The 7,162-nt window shown below is 44.1% G+C and overlaps 1 long non-coding RNA gene across 1 annotated transcript; it reads left to right on the plus strand.

Annotated features, from left to right (window-relative positions):
• The first annotated feature begins 426 nt into the window (after positions 1-426).
• LOC134171352 (uncharacterized) lies at positions 427-3,882 on the plus strand. Its single transcript, XR_009967609.1, has 2 exons — positions 427-845; positions 3,610-3,882. It is a non-coding gene; the product is annotated as an uncharacterized LOC134171352 (long non-coding RNA).
• Positions 3,883-7,162: the final 3,280 nt, after the last annotated feature.

A 7,162-nucleotide genomic window follows, 5' to 3' on the forward strand; every position in this document is an offset into this window, starting at 1 on the left:
AGATGATGCAATAAATAAGCTTCCAGGAGCCTAAAACCGTGTTTACAGCAGAACCTCACTGCCTGTAGCTTTCTACCTCAAATCATTTTCTTGCTCCTCACATGAGATCACATCACAAATGTTTCTGTTCTAGTCACGTGCTTCAGAAGTATTCTTTTTCTTTTTGTTTTGTCATAGGGCACAATACTCCTTCTCAGTGGAAAACCTGCATAGGATGTTTGAAAAGCATGGGACAGCACCATGTACTGCTCTTCCTTTTGGGTTTTGCACTGTGGCTGTAGTGTCCTGGCTGTGCCCATCCCAACCCTTTGTGCACACCCAGCCTACTCACTGGCACGACAATGTGAGAAGCAGAAATGGCCTTGACACTTATGCTTAGCGATGACCAAAACATCCTCTGTTATCAACACTGTTTTGGTCACCAGGAAGAAAATTAACTCTATACCAGAGAAACCCCGCAGAGTGGGATGCCAGACTGCGCTATGGGAAAAGGGTCACAATACAGTGGTGAGATCTTTGGTGAATTATACTCTGAAATCTCTCTTATAAGTGGGTTAGTGGGGGCCTTGAATGTTTAGGGTTTTTTTTTAGCAGAATGCTTGCTTAAATATCTTCTTTAAAAGACTTCCTTAATCCTTGAACAGTTAATTATGCTTCTATAACTGACCTGGATTAATTTATGAGTCCAATTTTACTTTGTTTGCTTTCCCAGCTGCTAATCCTGTGTTATGCTTAACATGTGCAAGATATTTATGTGTTGTCTTAATTTTAAACAAGTTTGCAGGAATTTTGTTGGATTTGACAAGAGGAGAACACAATGGGAAGGGGTGAGGATTTAAAGGCAGGTAAGATTTGGCTTTTTAAAAAAAAAAGAAAAGAAAAGATTCTGAATGTCTTTCAAGTATTCTGAACTAATCTCATGAAGTAACATGAGCAGAGTGAGACAGGAAATTAAGCAGAGTTTGTAGTGATGGTTGCCTTTCTTCAAGTTGTAAGAGAAGTTTTAATGGGAGAGAAGATCAGTTTCACCCTGTTTATCTGCCCTGTCTTTGGTAAGAGCATTCTAACAGCTTCAAAGATGCTGTAAGGTCACTTGTTAGTTAATGCTTATTAATTCAAAGAGCAGGGGTGTGAGAATGATTCTCCACCCCTCTTTTAGGACATGTCCTTGAGATCTACTCTGGCTGCAGTCTGGGCTTTATCTGCCCCAGCTGACAGCCCTTTAGCCAAAGTGCTATAAACTCAGCTATTAATTCCACTAGCACCACCCATTAGGATGTTATTTAATGTGGGAAAGGTTATTTGTGCACAACCACACTTTTACACTTCTGACAGTCTAATTTGCTTGTTTGTTTTAAGAGATGCCTGAAACCCCTCACACAGAACTCTGCATGGATATGGTTTGGTTGGTCTGTGTTAGCGAAAAATATTTTATCCCAGTGAGGTAGAGTGTAGGAAGGAGGAATACCTCCTCTCCAAGTTACCAGGACTATGGAAAAGTAAATATTTGTATGGGTCTGTATTTCAGCTCTCCTATATCTTACAGGAACAAAACAAATGTAGAACAGGTGACAAGGAAGCTTTTCTTTAACAGGTCCTTTATTTTAACAGTACTTCTCTGGGGTCCCAATTCAAAAGGCGAGTGAGAGGCTGTCTTTCCTGCTATTGCAAAAGTCAAGCATGCTGGCTGCAGGACAAAAGTGTTCTGTGTACCATAGGATGATAAATGGTAAAACAGCGAGTGCCCTTGCACACAGCAAATCACCTGTCAACACTAGCTGTGTTGTTAGATGTGAGTTACATCAGGTGCAATGCATCATCTGGGAGACGTGATTTGGCTTCACCTAAAAGCTGATGCCGTAAGTACATAATTCCTTCTACTTGGAAGCTCTGCTTTGGGTTTTCTTCTCAAGGAAGGACGAAAGGAGTGACTGGTAATGCTTGCAGATTAAAAAAAAAAAAAAAGGAAAAAACCATCTGCCTTACATTAGAGAGGCAATGCTGGGAGTTCTTCATGAGGCGAAGGAAGCAAGGGAAGCAAGGAAGGCACCAGCTTGACCAGCATGGGTAGCAAGAGAAGTCAGCAAAGACAACCAGCTGTGCTGGAGGTCACCCGGGGGGGAATTGCAGTGCTGCCCCTGGTACTCAGCCTAGGGGCCTCCTGCTGCCCACTGCCACCAAGCCACTCCCAGCAGCTCAGTGTCTGCCACCATTCTATGTCCTACAGCTGCTCCTAGATGCCCCATCCCCAGCAGGAGAAGGGTAGTTGGCTCCTTCAGGAGCCTGGATTCAAGGCCTGAGGGATACCCATCGGTTGGTATCAGCACTGTCCTCTCAAGCTTCTGTCCTGCCCCAGGGTATAAACTTTAGCCATGCTCCAAAGATCTTGGCTAATGATTAGCCAGGGAATCAATGTAGTTTGTTGCTTAATCACTGGAAGGTGATATTTCATCTCTGAGCTTTATTTACTAGAGATAACAGATCTGAGAGAAATAATCTGATGAAACATTTGAATAGTAGGTCAGAAACCAGCTTAGAGCTGAAGCAGGAGGGCTATAAACACTCCCACCCCCAGTGCCCTGCAGAACAAACTGCCATGCAGTATTCCACAAGCATGTCCACAGCACCTTCTGGGGGCATTCCCACTGTTTGGCTGAAGACACTTTAGGTTGTATATTTCACTGAAAGGAGTTTCAAGGCGATTTGAAAACCAGTGCTCTAACTTTACACATATTCCAGCAACTAAGAGAAAATAAGGAAGTAGAGGGAACACCTGCACAGTATGAGTCCCTCTCACTTTGGGCTTCCCCACCTAATACACGGTAATGATGGAAGTTTTCTTCAGCAGTTGGCTGCTTAGTATTGAATAAAAATACAATTTTCAGCTATGCCTCCTACCCTCATGCCCCATTTCATTACAGCCTCAGTGGCTCCATGAATAGGGAGCTGTAAAAATGAAGGTCACCTCCCCAAGTTTCACACCCAGCAACAGGGAAACAGCCCTGCTCTGCCTCAAAATTATATCTGCAGCTTTGCCTACTTTGGTGGGTTTTCCAGCTGTGGAAATAAAGATGCGGTGCAGTGAGGAGATTGGCATGGCCTACTATTGCTAACTACTGGTGCAACTATTTTGGCTGTATCCTCTTTGATTGCAAAACCCAAGACCCTCCAGCACTCGGTACTGCCCAGGCGGTTATCTGTTGTGGCAGGCAGGCAGCAGAAAGTCATGGACACGGCAATGCTCCATGTGGCAGCATCTGCAGTTAAGGTGCCCATTTTTGGAGCAGCTTTCAGCATTTATTCTGCATAGACTGTGTTGCCATCTATACCCCTCTTAGGGTATCAGTCCTGAGTCTGATTTTCAGCAGCCAGGGTGCTGAGCAGCAGGATGTGCCAGGGAACTCTATCACCTGCAGTGCTGGCTCCTGAGGGTAGGACACCCAGAAAACATGGGAGCTTCAGACTGCAACTACTTTGTGTGGTCCAAGGGTCACTACAGCTGTTTCTGGCAGACTCTCACTAGAGGGTTGGGGCATGGAGCATGGCTTCGCTGACAGTCATGGCCCCGCCCCGTATCAGTTTTTTATTCAGTGGTTGCCTTCTCTACAGGGAAAACAAAACATCCTGTTTCTCCTCATCCAGTGACCTCCCTAATCTACCATCCTTTTGCCCCAGGTGACTACTGTCCTGTTCTCAATATTGAGCCTCTCCTGGATCACACCAAGGATCCTTCTTGTCCAGTATCCCATCACCATCATCTGTCACCATAGGGGGATGCCTATGGAAGAGGGTCTTCACACCAGAACTCAGCTATCAGCCTTTCCCAGAGCTGAAAGCCACTTCTGTGTATTCAGTAACCCCAATAGCTTGCTTTTCCATGCACTTATGCCTTGAATCCATGCAAAGGCTATTATTTGCAGCAGCTTTTGCAACGTGTGCTTCAGCTTCAGAAGTGTGGACTGTGTGGCAGAAGACATTCCCACGTGGAGCATCCTGGGCTGGGAGAGCAGTGGGTTCAAACCCCTTGAGGAAAGGCCCAAAATCCTGAGTCCTTGGCCATGCTGTGCCCCTCTATGATCCCCCACTATAACACACAACACATTTCTGGCCCCACCACCAGCCTGCAGTCCAGGTTGGTGTGGGCAGGGCAGGGGTATGTGTGCTAGCCAGCTGTGGTCCCTCTGCCATCTCCATGCATGGCCCCTGGAAGAAAGCCCACACACACCCAGGAGCACAGGAGCAAACAAAACCAAGTCCCATCGTGGTCTGCCCTGCAGCTCAGGGTGAGCTGGCAGATTCTGCACGATGAGCTGAGCACCTACAGGACCTCAGCCATCTGGGGACTGAGCTTCCTAGCTTGTGTGTGAGGATGGGCTCAAAAACTACACCTGACTGGCACTCTGAGCATCCCTGGGGACCCTGTTCAGCCCAGCCTTGTGCCTTCACACATGAAAGGAGCTTGATTCCTCCCCCCTCCCACTTTTTACCCAAATTGGTTCAGCTGGACAAATGTGTTTGAAAACGTGCACTGGTACAAGGCAGAGGCCAGCTTTCCTACCCACAAGGCAGGAAAAGCAAATGGCTGTCACTGTGTTTTGAGTTTACAAGGAGATCAAAGGCCACCAGGTGGGAGAAGAGGCCAGTAGAGGAGAGAGCCAGAGCCAGAGCCACTAGCTCCCTACAGCAACGCACTGATGCATTTTTGGGATGCCTCAAGGCCATAAACACTTACCATCACTCTCCTGGGGAGAGCAGCTGATTTATTTAACATTAAAACCCTCTGATTTACAGCTGATAACCCTGACAAGCTTTAAGCCTTTCATGATGGATGATAAACTTCTAGGAAAGAACAGACCCTGGAGGAGATGATCCCATCTTGCTAAGTCTAGCCTGGCTCCAAGTACACTCTGGGGCATGACAAAGGAAATGCTTTCTCACGGGGGCTTGTGCCAGTCACTCCACTTGCCCTGCTGCTGGGGATGGCCATGTCCTTGGTGCAGCAGGCTGGTTCCTACTTGTGGAGTCTGACGCACTTAATAAGGATTCACAGGAAACATAAATCACAGATGAGCAGTATGGTTACAGTCCCTGTCCTGCTGGTACTTCAACATAACCATGCTCTGTTATTTTTAGATAAGAAAATGACAGACTTTATTTTTACTTTTGAAGCCAGAATAGGGTATCTCTCACAAAGATAAGCGACTAGGGCTAGTCCTGGTCTCAGGGTTATCTACCAGGCGTTTCCATTAGTGCGGGTCTGTATATTCTTCCCACCAGCCACCATCATTTACAAAAGAGAGCTCCATTAGAAGTGACTTATTTAATCTGATGGATGTTCTGCCAGCATTAGCACACACTGATAGCATCTGAAGTCTTGGTAGGAGACTGAGCCAAATAATGGAGATCCACTCTTAACAAATCTAGTCAAATACTCTTTACAGCCCTCGCAAAGCTGATAAGAGTTTGCATATAAACAATATGCAGTGAACACAGGATTTGTCACACAGCCCTGACTCTCACATCTTCTTCTAGATGTTAACAATGTGTTTTAACAACTGAAAACCTCAGACAATAGTTTATGCCATGTTTTTTGGATGTATAAACTGATTAGAAGAAGTTAAAGCACAGTAAATCTGTGGATAGGATGCTGTTGTCTTGCATCAAGTTCTACCAGAATTTAATGTGCTTAACCAGCAGGCAGAATTTACTATTTTCAGAATCTCCAAGTTAGTAGTACACCAACTTTCATTACATCTGCATCTTCCAAATATTGCTTCAGACTGTTTGGGAAATCCCAGTCCTCATTCTATCTTTTTACCTTTTAGTTGCACTAGAAAAGTTGATGTTTTCTCCAGGGTAGCTGGCTTAAAGCTGAATGAAGACTAAAAAAAAATTAAAAAATACAGCAGAGTTCTTTATTTTAAGACTGCATAAAACCATAAAAATATTCCATTAAAAATTCAGAGATAAGTTCACTCCCTGTAAAAGCAGGAAGAAGTGGTGACCGCTTAAAACTGCACGTTTGCTTAAAAGTAAATAAACATACTTTAAAAATGAAGTTTAAGAGATAAATAATCAACTGGTCCATGCAAGGGTAGTGTGATTTGCTTGGAAGTACTTATCCATTTAATGTAATGGTGTAATGGTCCACCTGCTAAGATGCACCCTGTTAAGTATAGCCATGGTTCCTACTTTGAATGTTTGCGTTTTTGAATCAACTTTTACAACTTTATCAGTAAAATCAAATACTCTGAAAGCACTTCCAGTCAAAGGCAAAACACATCAGTGAAAAACAACCCTGCAGCTGCAGAAAAAATCCAGGAGAGATGGAGAAAGCCTGGAAGTTCTGCAGGTGCAAGGGCTTTGCAGTACCATATGACCAGCTTGCTGACTTTACAGGTATAAGATAAACACAGTACCAATACCTGGTCTAAAGTACTTCCTACTCTGCAAAAACATGAGGAGTGTATGACAGTTTTTCCTTAACAAAATACACTTTAAAATGTTTCAGGCTGCATATCAATATTTACATGTGCATATATACACATACTGCCAAACAGCGCAGTACTGTCTTCAGTTTTTATCACATAAAGGACATGGAAACAAAAGTGATCTTAAGTGTTGCAGACATAGGGGGGCTTTATCTTGCCTTGTCAGAGCTAAGGAAAGCTGCCATTATATGGCACTACATAGGTCACTTGAGCTCTGGTACTGGAGCCAGCAGAACCTCACACACACACACACACACCAGACTGTATTTCTGTGCTTGCATCTGCGAGATCACAGACAGAATTCAAGTCACTTAGTTAACTCCACTTGTAAATCAGATCCTACACATCTAAGGGCCATAAACTTTGATAGCAAAGCCACCAGGTGAATGTTTAGTTCTAAAGCTAACATAAGGTTTGGCTGTTTCTCATACCTTGTTAATAGGCCAAAAGAACCAGTGAAAAACTATACAATGCAAATGCTTACTTGTCATATCAGCCTAGAGCAAAGTAATGGAATTTTTACATCGAGGTACCAAAAAATTTGCATTCTCAGCTTTTTTACTACTTGCTCTTTTTAATCCCTGTGCTAATATGCAAGTACTGATTGCTTAAGGTACACTGATAACCCAAGGTTGTGACATCCAGGAAAGCAACTGAGGATGTACAGGCTT

This window comes from Pezoporus occidentalis, unplaced genomic scaffold (assembly GCF_034315485.1).
Source record: "Pezoporus occidentalis ecotype Australia unplaced genomic scaffold, CSIRO_AGI_Poc_V1 ctg4, whole genome shotgun sequence".
Taxonomy (NCBI): domain Eukaryota; kingdom Metazoa; phylum Chordata; class Aves; order Psittaciformes; family Psittacidae; genus Pezoporus; species Pezoporus occidentalis.